We start from the raw sequence: 13,158 nt of genomic DNA, 5'->3' as shown, positions 1-13,158 counted from the left end.
AGTTAGAGGTTAGAAATTCATGCATATTTCATGCCATTATTATGACATTGCTTTACACTGTTGCCCAACGTAGCTATTGTACATTTTCATATTAGACTGGACTGCTGTGAGTACTGCACTGTTTTTTTAGTTGAGCCTCATCTGGCTATGGTTCTCTATTTGTAATTGGTAGTCCATTGTTTGCACAGGTGACTATGTGCTCTTGTACAGTAACTGAATTATGGTTTGCAGGCCCAGTGGTACAGTCTGCACCCAGGCCTGGAGATGTGTTGTTCTGCTCCTGATTACACCTGTGTTTTTCTACTGTGACAAGTCAAAATGTTCTTCACATTGAGTTGATTTCTTGAATTCACATCATTCACAGTCACATGTTGAACTAGATCATGTCCTGAAAAAATAATTAATTAGTTCATTAGCAGTTTATGGCAATCATAAATCACCAAAGGGACAAAGGATGTTTTATCTAATTATCTTGTTTCTGTACAATGGAGTTTATGTATTCATTTCTCTGTCATAGTGCATTAAGTGTAGTCTTGCTAGTTTACTTTCCATTGCTCTTTTTCCACCTACGAATGAGCAGGACATTTTTTATTTTTTTTTTGTAATTTCAGCAGTCTCTCTCCTAATGAGCTTCTGCTCAGACTGGCAGGTCAGAAAATTTAAGTTGGACTTAACCCACTGATTTCAGACAACTCTGCTCAAATATTACCACAAAATTCGGCTGGTATGTGGAAGAGGAGATCAGGTCTGGGTGAGACTGAAGATATAAGATTTCCTTTGTTCTTCGAGTTTTAAGCATGATTCAGTTGATTGGATAAACACAAAGAGATTTACAAAAGAGACTGAAAATGTTTTAGTGTTTTCTCTCTATGTGAGAATTTGCTTAGCTGACACTGATTGGCTGATGGCATGCTAACACCTCCATTTTCTCTGGTGTTGGTTCATTTGCTTGTTATTTCTTCCTGAGAGTTTAATGATACCTGCTTTTTCTTGTGCCTTCTTTAGTGTCTATATTTTCATTATGAATGCTGCTGAAGTCTATAAGCCCTGGAAATGCTGACTGAATAAAAGAGGGATGAGTGTCCAGACAGGAGAAGAGCCTTGTTTAGCATCATTACCTACCACAGAGGCAGCTTTCTGTATTGAGGTAGTGAAAGAGGGCAGTAATGTTTCTGCCTGTAGTAAAGACTACAATCAGTAGTTCACTCTGGAGTTAGCAGTAAATTAATATTGCATACACTTATGAATAATAATTTAGCATAATTGCTGACAGATAAAATGTTGTGTGATTGTAGTTTTGCATCTATAAAATAAAATGCACTGCACTGCACTGTGAGATTGTTTTTGGATGGTGCACCTGCTAGGGAGACTTTTTTTTTTGTTCATGTCAACAAAAACTAGACATTATAGGCTCCATAAAAGTATACTTTATGACAGAATAGGAGCATTGGATTTCATTACTGTACAAGAGGAGTGTATAGGGAGTGATTTTTTTTTTTGGACATAGCACTGAAGAGGCCATGCTCTTTTATACACAGAGTGAGACAAAGAAAGAGCAAAATCAGGGTCAAAATCAGTTAAAAGCAGCCAAATGGCTCAAATTTGATTCAGATGTTGCATTCTTCTTTCTGGATGTGTTGGCATCTAAAGCTAAGGTGTTTGCTTTGGTAACTTTAGCAACTTAGCATGGCCATGATTTGACCTTTGTATTGAATTAATAGTATTCTCATTGGAGAGTAATTCAAGCTTTGCTCAACATTACTGCTTTGTGTGACATTTAGTGGTAAGTGAGCGTTCTACTGGATTGCCAAATGTAGTGATTACTCAGCTAACGCTAGCTTTGGGCTGGAGGCTGCATTTTGTACAGTTTGTCACAACAGGGCATCCATAGTTCATATTATGGCTTCAGGAAACGAGACAGGAGAGGTAGAGAACGCCAAGGAGTGGCTCCTGGCATGAGTTTGTTTTGGGTCATTCTCAGTTCACATTGAGAATGTGAGCATCTCGTACATGCTTTAGACCATGCACAGTTTCCAAGAGGGAGCACTGAAATATAACTGCCATAATGGTTTAGCCTTACATATTCAATAATAATGTGCAGCAGTACAGGTGCTCTGCATAGCCACATCCATGCATATTGTTATAAGTTACCCTTTTACCCATCATCAGTTTGACTTACATTTCACAATCATTCACAATTAACAAAAAATTTAAAATTCATCTGACGTTTAATGAGTATGATTACATTAAAGGTAACTAATCATGATACCCACCCAGACAAAGAGACTTCTTCACATGCTCTACTGTAGTGTACATTTGGGCAATGACAGAAATGTTAAGCCCATCCACATGGATATCCCTGGTTTCACATGGGATTAGAACTTGTCAAAAAATTGGTATGACCTTTTAGTACAGTCTGTAAAAATAGAGGATGATCAGATTCCTGAATTACTAAAATTGCAAACCAACAACTGTATAGTAGCTCCAGTGCCCTTCAGGTCTGACCATAGAAGCATCATGTAAGGATAAACTTAAAGGGAAGGAAATTGTTTAAGAGCTATGGAGAGAGGTTGAAAGTGTTTATCCAAGAGCATTTGCAGGGAAGAGAGAAAACGGGAGATTGACAGGACTCCGCTGCCCTGATTAGAGTAATAATTAGCTTGGAAAGTCTACTTAACTATAGCCAGCCTTGCAGAATACCAACGACAAGGCAAGTTAGAAAAGACATTTTCTATATTACCTCAAGGCTTTTCCTTTCCCTCTGAGCAGCTTGTCTTTCCATTGTCAGACATGTTCAGCCTTGTTGCTGGGCGGCTTACTGAATTTTGACATTTCTGGTAGATTTCTTTTTTCTTTAGCTTTGTGAGTCAAGGTGCTTTACACATTAAATCTCAAGACAGGCTTTGTCTTGACTGTCTTCTTCTTCTACGTCCTAACCTTTTTTCTCAAGTTGAAAAACCTTTCTCAAGGGCAACAAACACATTTTTGTGAGTGAAGGTAGGTTGTATTGTAAGAGATGTTAGCAGAGTTGCATCTGATCTCTTTAAAAAGTCATGTGTAATTTACAGTAGAGTGCTGTTTAAAAATGTTCCTGTTTGTCTTAGTCATATTAAAAAAAACTTCTGTCAGTGGGACCTGCTGTTTCTGTAATTAGTCTTGCAAAGAACGCTGGAAGTCTAATCATTTAATTACGACCCTGACCTTAGATTCATCATAGCAAGGATTTCTGATCTGCTTTCTGCCTCGGTCCTCTCTCCTTCTCCATTAGATAACCAACCAGAAACAAAATTTCATTGCATTTGGTTTTCTCTGGCTATTGCTGCCTCCTTATTAAAGAAGAAGTAAAGAAGCAGTGGTGCTAGGTGTTATAGCATGGAGCAGCGTGGTCATGTTACTTATTTATTAATGCTGGAAATGTGGTCTGCATTTGGACATTACTGGAAGTGAGGCAACTGGGTTTTCCTGCTATGATAAATGACCTGAAACACTTTGATGTCTCTCTTTCTTCCCGTTTTTCTATTTCTGTCTCATGCTCAGTCTTTACAATCAGAAGTCATGACATTTTAAGAGCAAGACTGATTGAGCAATATACATGCATACCGAATTACCTCTGCCACCCTCTTCTCTCAGAAGCCCTTTGTTCCCCTGTCTTTATTATTTCATTCTGTCATATCTGCAGGAGATTGAGCGATATATACCATCAAAGCCTTTTTGAAGCTTCCCACTCTCCTCCAAAATCCTTTTGATTTCCGACAGCATGAGCTGCTTAATATTCCAAACTAGTCGGTGGCCTTTTCAGAGAACTAACAAGGTTCTGAAGATGCAAGTCTTGTCTTCATGTGAAAGGCATCTGGGGCACAGCCCTCTACTTTTTCAGGGCTCACACCAAGGTGTCTGTTCAGAGATATTTGTCAGACACACAGAAGCCAGCAGGACATATTCTCATGTCTTTTTGCCTTTCTGTATTTCAAGAGTGCAAGAGTGCCTATTCTCTGTCCTTTCAAAGACAAAATGTGTTTTCCTGTGCTCTCTGTGGTGCATTATTTTGGTTTTTATTTTGAAGGAAGAAAAGTCAAGAAATATTTGTTTTGATTATTTAAAAATTGAACATTAAATTTAAACTGCTCGGCTCCATTTTAAAGCAGAAACAATTATCTGATAATCAATAATGTAACAGTTTTGAAAAGTAATTAATCATTCTAGTCTTTTTTTATGTAAAAATGACACATTCAGTGGGTCTACGTTAACGGATTTTTGTTGCCTTCCTCTATATTTATATTGCCGCTAACTGAATGAGCTTGGATTGCATTTGTACACCAAACAATTAATAATAAATTGCAGATTATTTGGTAATTAAACATATAAGAATTAAGGTTAAACTGGAAATGACACGATGAGCTTCCACTTTGCGTTAGTAGCACAGTGAAATAGCAGTGAAGTCTCATGTGGAACTGTCTAGACTGATAAGGTGACTGTAAGTTACAGTCCCAGCTTTTTTACATCTCATTATTTGTAAATAATGAGATAAGGAATCATTCCTGTACCTTAACTGCTTTATTGCTGTTGTTAAAGGTTGTGTGTGTGTGTGTGTGTGTGTGTGTGTGTGTGTGTGTGTGTGTGTGTTTATATGAATTTGCACATTCTGTATCTTATTACTGGAATTTCAGGGTATGGTCTTCCTATTGCCAGATTTTGCCAACAAGCATAAAAGCAGAGTTCACTTCAGAGAGCACCACGGAGTCTTGACAGGCACCAAGGGTATTTACTCTGCTTCCAGAAACTTCCAGACTCTTGTTTACTTTTATCTTGGCTTCCTCTTGCAAACTTGTCCTTGCTGCCTCCCACTCCAATTCTTATCCTCTCATCCCGTTTTCTTCAGTTTAGAGTGTGCGTGCAAAGCAGGAGTGTCTCTCAGAGACACTTTGTTTTTGAAGTTTTTCTGTTTGGCAATGTTTGCGCATTGACTTCACCTGCCTCCCCAGAGCCCATTTCTCGTTTCCTCAGCTTGTAACTGTGTCACTCTAACAATTGCTTTACTACCATCTAATGAGTGATACAAAAAGCAGCTTAAAATGTGTTTATCTAATTTAAAAAAAAAAATGTAAGTGTAAAATAGTTTCTCCATGGTAAAAAAGAGAGTAAGCAGTGAGTGAACAGCTGCACCCAGTTTGGGTATAAGGTGCTGAAACGAATCTGCATTTTTTTTTTCACAAGCACAAAAAGGGATTGACGGAGCCCCTGAGAGTATACGGAGCGGCACTAAATAACATCAGAATTTACTGTCTACATTCCTGAATGTTTGTGACAGCCACAACGCATCTCTTAGCATGTGATGCAGGCCCACTGAAACCCTTTTGTTCACTAAATCCAGTGTGAAAATTGCTCTGTTTTGAGAGTTGGGAGAGGCTAGCAAGGGGCTGGCGCTGAGGGGGAGTCTCCCATGCATTGGTTGCTAGCTAGGCCCCCAGGTTTGTAGTGTTTAATGAGAGCTCATTGATTAAACTTTGGTAAATAACCACGTTATGTGCAGTAAGAGGTTAATAAAGCAATGATTAGAGGGTTGAGGACTGACTGGGGGTTCTTTGTAAGGATCTTTGGTTTCACACTGTCTTGATTATTGGTCTATGCATATTTCTTTGATTTAATTAGACCAGTATTAATTTAGATGGGTTAGATTCTTTTATGGCAGTGCATATTAAGGTGTAGCCCCAGATTGTGTCATTTTTATTGTCTTTGACAAGTCATTATGAACAAGTAATGAGCAGGAGTTGTATTTACCTTTTTATAAGATTACATTTTTATTTAACCTTTGCTAGAAAACATGCATAATGCTAATTAGCCTTAAAAGACCACTTTCCCTTTTGTTTCCTATCTAATGACAGATGAATATTTTAAATGTAGCCTTTTGTACTTGTTTCTCTTTTTATACATGGATGAGTGTCCAAGTGGTTTTCCTGTGACATGTGAGGGTGTGTTCACTGTTAATGTCTGTTCAGTCTGTAAATAAGAATATGTAAGGTGAAAGAGGTAGAGAGTTAATGAGATGTGTGATTAAAAAGTGATCACATTTAATCATGTTGCTCCAGGTTTGCAAGCAGCAATCTCGCATGATTGATTCTTCACTGTGCAGACTCAGAACTCTTGGATAATGTTCTAGGCATCAGATGGTCAGTGATGGCTGGCACCGTGGCGGCATCAGTGGCGCGATCGTTCAGTGTCTGGCCAGCCTTTGACTCCCCGGAGATGGAAACGGATGCATTATAAATGCCTAACAGATGGGTATCCATCTCTCTCTCTCTCTATTTTTTTTTTTTTTTTTTTTTACCCCAACAAGTCCTGATAGATGACTGCTTGTGTCACGATGGCAGCAAATGAGGAGCAACTAGAATAATGAATGACTTAATATCAATCTCAGACAAGCTGCTGTTAAAGAAATATCCTCACCCTAATGTCCAGAATGTTCACTCAGGAGAAAGCCATGATATTGATATTCATGATTTGGATTCAAGGCATCATCCCCTTGCTTAAGAAGGGCCATTTCAATGGGACAACATGTAAAGGCTATGAAAATGGTGTCAGCACAGTGTTAATCTTGGAGAGCCGCATCATAAGCCATCTTGAAGAGGAGCTAGAGTGCTGCTCGGCTTTCACTGCCCTTGATTACACATTAAGACATTATTTCAATAACTATATATAAAAATCTCTTGAAAAAGAAACTCTTCATCATCCAGCCTGAAATGCAGTTTATTTTATTATATTAGCAAATAAGTTGTTTTCTGCTATAGTGGCTCATTGACGTACTTTTAAAACACAGAAGGTGCTCATTTCTGATTAGTCCATCAGCTCCTTTTTTTTATATCAAAACCTGTTTTGGATAAAAACTGACAATAAGGAATGTTTAGAATAATAGACCGTGACAGCTTTTACACATATTATCACTATCAAATAAAAATGCTGTACTAACAAAATAATCAGATTCTTAAAGTCAGTCATAGACTTTGTTTTAAGAGACCGTTCTATATGCAGGCTTTCTCTCAGGAAATTGGGCAGCAGAGGAGGTAATCAATCCCCTGCTGAGCTACATCAGACACATCTCCCTGCTGTTTATCTCCTTATCAATGTATTTACTAGATGGTTGTCTAAACAGTCACATCACTGCTCATTTCCCCTTAACCTTAATGAGCTTAATATTGTATAAATTGTCAGTTTCATCGGACGTAAGCAGAGGCGTACTGTTATGCAGACATGATTTCTCAGTGTATAGACTGGCATGTTGCTCTTTGCCTTAAAATTTTGGCTTCTGTGTAAGTGGTTCCCTGAGCAGTGGCTCAGCTGAGTTGCTTCTCAGAAGGCTATATCCAGATGTTCAGAGAGAAAATATCTGGAATGAAATGTTGCCTAGAAAATGCAGAGATGGCAAGCTCCAAGAAGAATGAGCCGCGTTGACGTTTACTCTCATTTTCTACCCCTCGCCATCTGCTTGCAGCACACCTGCCTCAAAACAGCATCAGTACGCCCATACAGTAGCCAGGGAATATTGATTAAGACTGCTGACATTTCTACTCCCTTTTCACTCTGGCTGGGTACAACATGTACCATCTTTTAGATAGAATGAGGTTAGAGATGCACAAAACCCACACATCTTCCCTTTGTGTCATCAGAGCATACTTAAATCAGAAATATTTAAGTAAAATTGAATTTATTCTCAGACTGCAGGATGTAGCTACAGGTTTTGAACATAAATTACCTGTATTCATTTTAGGAGTTGTCCTGCTTTAATCTTTTACTTGTAGTTGAGAGAAGATACTGAGGAAGAAAACGGTAGAAATGTTTCCACATTAAGTCTCTGATATTGATTTCCAGTAGTAATGAATGACACACTAACACATTTAACTAGTCTAATTGGACTACATTATAAGAAAACATGTCCATGTTGTTTTTGTCTGTTCAGCTCGTCTTATTCTTGGCCTTCTTCCTAATTTCTATTCAACAGCAGTGCAACATGTAACAACGAAAGGGAGCCCAGCTGGTTTAATCCAAGTGCTTTGTCAATGAGCACATTGCATAATAAGATCAATATGCTCTCTTCGATGTGACGATTTAGCACCTTCCTTAATTTAATAGCCTCTTTCAGTAGAGGTTAGTAATACATTGAGATTAATTACGGAGGAAAGTATCCATGTCATTCTCTGCATATTTGCATTGACATATTGGTTGTACAGTAATGACTCTGCTGTCAGAAAGCCTATAAATTCATCCTTAATTTGTAATGTATCAGTGTCAAGGTTTATGAAATGTTTATTTAAGGCTATAATTAGCCACAGTAAAAAAAAAAAAAAAAAAAAAATGCAACCCTTAATTTTCGAAAAGTTTGTAACGTATCTAAGCTTCATAGTGTGCAGGAGCAATCAGTCATCATTTATAGGATTATATGTGAGGAATCTAGAGCCTGCTGCTACAAAGATGTTCAGAGTAAGCAGGGACTCTGGTTGAGTTAGGTGTCGTCATGGCGCTTTAGAGTCATGACGACACAAACGGCTTGAGTCTTTTAGGCTTCTTTTATAACAAATTGTAAGGCCTGGAAAAAACAGGTTGGTTCAAATGAAAGTCAGAGGGAATTATACACCATTGTCAAAAGGTAAAAATTGTAACAGCATGAAACTGACCAGGGAAACAACAAGATCTATAAATGTGTTCATGTCATGTTCATATGCAGACAAATGTGCAGAACCTTTTTGCATATTTTACATACTAGAAAGTCAATACTATATTGTCCAGTGTAACCTTAATATTGCAGCAGTGCCAAACTAGGTTTAAGGTAATTTAACTGGATCTTAATTTGTTCATTAGAGACTTGTTATTTTCACAATTATTTAGCACAACAATCCCTTTGTTTTTTTTTTTTTGTCTTGTTGTTATCTTGTTATTAAAATTCTAATATGCTCTTGCATCCACACTCTTGCATACAAAATTACAGATTTAAATGCATGTTTATGTGCCCTCATACATAACTTTGAGCCCAAATAAATCCAATTTCTCCTCTTTCCAGTATAGGTAGTGAGGAAACTGCAAGCAGAAGCAGCAGCTGTGTGAAGACTTGGTGGTGAATGTCGACATGATGTCCAGCCAGTCAGCCGTTTCTTTGTGAATGGATTAAAGGTCAGTATCAGTATCCATACGGTCCTCACTGTCAAGATTTAAAATTAAATCAGCTCAGTGCTCTTATATCCACTTTGAAAAATGGCCTGGTCTTGCTTATATGATGAAGTGATTAAGCCCAGCTGTTAGAAGTGGCCCTAAGGCCTGCATTCCTTCTCTTGTCATCGCTGAATCATTTTTGATACCATAAGAAGAGACGGCATTCTTTGAGTTAACTCTGGATTCTTGATCTTGTATGACATGGGTAATTGTGTATCTGCATGCAAGAGAAAGTGCTGGACCTGAGACACTACACTCCTCTATACACCACTGTTTATTTTATGTTGCAGACTTTATTGCATACATAAGACCTACATGAAAACTATCGTTGTACACCACATCATTATCTATAAAAATAGTTGGTCAATAATTTGCTGAGTTCAGTTTATTGATTTCAGTTTCCAGTTGTTGTGCACTTGGCAACATACAGCTTTCTAAATACTGAGTGCATTGTTTTTTTTTTTTTTACACAAGAAAACCATGTTGTACATAGACAAACCAACTGTAATGCAGTTTATTGTTTTAGTAAGGGGAGAGAAGTTGGGACGCAAGGACACTTAAATCCCAAAGCTACAACTTATATACACAACCAGTACAAGGTTTGGACAGACTTGCCTGTTCAATTAAATGGGAAAGTGTGTCCAAAGCTTTGACTGGTAGTGTGCAGTGCCTTTTTCCCCCTAATTGCCAGACTGTTGTTACAACACTTGTAAATCCAAGCTTTTAGCATATTTTGTGACTCTGTTTCTTAGATCCACATTTGTTTCTGCAGTATGATGTTGTAGGACAAGCAGCTAGTTTGGCCTCTCTCTAAAAATCTGCATACATTTTCTCTCATCACTGTGCCATTTAATTAGGTGATTGCTAAATCCCTCAGAAGGCCTCCGTTATAAGCTTTCTGGTAATGACCTGCTTAATCCTCCTACTAGAGATAAAACACACAGGCGCATTAACTTCAGAGCAGTTTACTCACTTCTCGGCTGCCTCTGAACAACACTGTATTATTGCGCAGTGAAGTTTATACACTGGGCTGTTAAGTTTGAGTAGGTCTGTTAGCTGAAGCAACACCAAGGTTTATGTCTTAAGGCATATTTTACAGTTTGATGGTGAGCAGATGGATCACACTCAAAACCATCTGCAATCATTTGCAACTGTCTCCCAGAGCTACACCAGCTAATTGAATGGTCAGTTGACAGAAGATTAATCTGTCTATTTATGTAAATCATTATTCGAGCGAATATTCTCTGGTTCTATTCTGAATTATGAGGATTAGCTAGTGTTTTCCTTTTTTTTTTATCTTATCTAATCACCACAGCGGGCTTTAGAAATTTGTGATTTTTTCCCCCTATTTTCCTTGAAGTGATTCCCCAGTACTGGACATAAATATGCAGACCTCTCTGCTCACGGTGGCTGCGGCTCTGTGGTGTCAGCTGCAATCAGTGGCCCTTAGTAAAATTGGCGCCACCGTTCCACCCTGGCATCTGTGTAAAAGGAGAGATGTGTCTTGTGGGCCTGTGGGTGGAGATGTGTGAAGGTTTGATGAAGTGTTGTTTCTGGGACCTGCTGAGGGGTGGCTTCAATTTTAATGCTGGCCACAAGAAACGGAATCCTTGATAATCATTAGCATGTTGTGAATGATGCATAAAAACTTTGAGTCCAAATAATGTCGTAAATATGCAAGACGAGCAAAAACACATCCCGACTCTACTCACCCGCCATGGCTGAAAGTTCATGCTTTATATTCTCTTCTGTAACTGTGCTTACATTTGCGATGGTTACACACAAAGATTCATCTAAGTGATGTTATTTCATTGTGACTTATTAATAAATAAGAGAATACTACTATGTAAACTGTTTACATTTATTAATTGCCACTGCAGCACTCACTGTGGAAGGTTTGCAGTGTTAACTCTTTGTTAGATGTCTGTTCCTGAAAAGGAGAAGACTTGATATAGTTGTCTTTAACTTTGTTAATGCTGTCTTCACCCTCATTAAACATGCCACCACTCGCAGAAACATGAAGGGGAAAAAAACCATAAGCAACAGTCACAGTTCTTGCTGACACCTATAGTTAAATTTTTGGGGAGGTGTACATTAGCTATGATGTAGCATAAAGCATAATCTACACATGTAGGTGCAGTAGGTGCTGCATAACCCTTAACACAGATGTCTCTGTCCAACTTTATGGTGGCCCATCTTCAAAAGGCTGCATGCTGAATGTAAAACTAACTCAGCTCAATGCAGACTGATATTTGATACTGATACTCCGTCACAGATATGTTAGCCAGACAGGCTGGTTTGTTATTGACCAAAACTTTGAATACATCCCTTCAATAACATAATGTGTAATTGTACTAGAATGTGAGTGTTGCAAACAGGTGGCGAAAGAGATCGGTATTCTACTCCTATATTAAATGGTATTAGGATAAAGATGCAAGTTATTTTATCCCCTGGCAGTTGTTGTTTTGAATTCACCCCGATGCCTACACAATATGTTAATCATGCTGAGAACCACGACAGACACCCACAATACATATGCGCACACACAAATCATCCTATCTCCACAGGAGATAACATGCCTCACAACTACAGCATAAGCTGATAATTCACAGGCAGCCTCAAACTCCTCCCTTGCTTCACCTTTAGAAGAGTGCAGTGAAAAGTTTATTTAGGGCTACGACACCTGCACCTCACACATACACTAGGCTTCTGCTCCAGTAGCTCCCCAGGGATCCTCACGAGCTCTCAGCTTTTGTTGCTGTGATGGCTGCAGGTGATTTTTAGGAAGAGTAAAAACATCTCCTTTCACCCGTCTCTAGGCTGAGCGCTGAAGCATTTTCCACAAATTGTAAATATTGTACATTCTGCACTAGGGACCAAGATGGGGATGAGCAGCTTGTTTGTCATAAAGGACATTTAACAATGTCCACAGTGGTTTGTTGTTGTTGTTGATGTTTTTTTTTGCTGTTGTTTGTTTTTAAACATTTGATTTCATGCTCTGCTTGAACTGATGATTTATACAGTATGATGCCATCATATAAAAACCTAAAAGTCTTGTCAACTCACTGCCTGCTACTTCACGCACGTTTCAGTTTCCTGAGGTAGGTAGGACACTGGGAGCATGTAAGCTGAAAAGCTGCTTTTGTTTTCCCACTGTCTTGTGCTTTAAGCTGTCAAGCATGAACGACTTTTTTCCTCCAGCAGGTTTGTCTTTCACCTCCTGTCTTCATATATTTCATGTCAGTGTGGTTTTCTTCCAAGATATTACTGGACTGTGTGTATGCAGAACTTTCTCAGTTGAGCTAATAACCAGTGGGTTTCACTAAGGTCCAGCGGTATCATAAAAGATAACAGGTCCATATCCCTAAACAATAAAATAAAACTGTTCCAGAAATGACTCAAGCTCTTTTTTCTTATCTTCGTTCAAGTAATGCCTGATGATGTTTAGAGACACTGCAGCTACTCTGCATGACTTGTTAAATTGTTTTTCGTCTTGTGCATATCAGCAAATACGATTTACATCTTCATGTGAAGTGTTTTTTATCAAATTAAATCAATGTATTTGTATAGCACTTTAAAAACAGCAACCTTTTGACCAAAGTACTTCACATAAGCCACAATAAAATAAAATAAAAAGCAGAAGACACAGACAATAAAACACTCAAATAGGAGATGTGTCAACTCCACTGTGATCAGAGAGGATCTAACTGGCTTGTGCCACTGCAGGGGTTCGCTGAGGCAAGAAGGGGCCAATCCATTAAGTGCCTTAAAAATAAATAACAGTAGCTTAAAATGTATTGGAACCCTTCTTTAACTTTATTCATCATCTTAACATAAGAAAGCAAAATTCATCTTTTCACTTTTGTTTCTGAATCAGAAATCATCAAGAAGACAATGATGGTGTTAAAATTATTTGTTAAATTAGTTTACAGCACATAGAGTATATAAAAACAAGATTTA

The 13,158-nt window shown here is 38.2% G+C and overlaps 1 protein-coding gene across 2 annotated transcripts in view; it reads left to right on the top strand.

The window, feature by feature from the left end:
- glceb (glucuronic acid epimerase b) overlaps positions 1-13,158 on the top strand; it is a 42,602-nt gene that overhangs the window by 13,825 nt on the left and 15,619 nt on the right. Inside the window, exon 2 of one of the 2 annotated variants that reach the window (XM_020605836.1) lies at positions 9,055-9,159. The gene's annotated coding sequence lies outside the window, so the exon portion shown is untranslated. Of the gene's footprint in view, positions 1-9,049; positions 9,160-13,158 lie in introns of both variants that reach the window. The other variant, XM_020605835.1, reaches the window with a different exon arrangement.

This window comes from Monopterus albus, unplaced genomic scaffold (genome assembly GCF_001952655.1).
Source record: "Monopterus albus unplaced genomic scaffold, M_albus_1.0 scaffold72.1, whole genome shotgun sequence".
NCBI classification, from domain to species: Eukaryota; Metazoa; Chordata; class Actinopteri; order Synbranchiformes; family Synbranchidae; genus Monopterus; species Monopterus albus.
The sequence above is the reverse complement of the archived record's forward strand: the minus strand, read 5'-3'. Positions and strand labels throughout refer to the sequence as shown.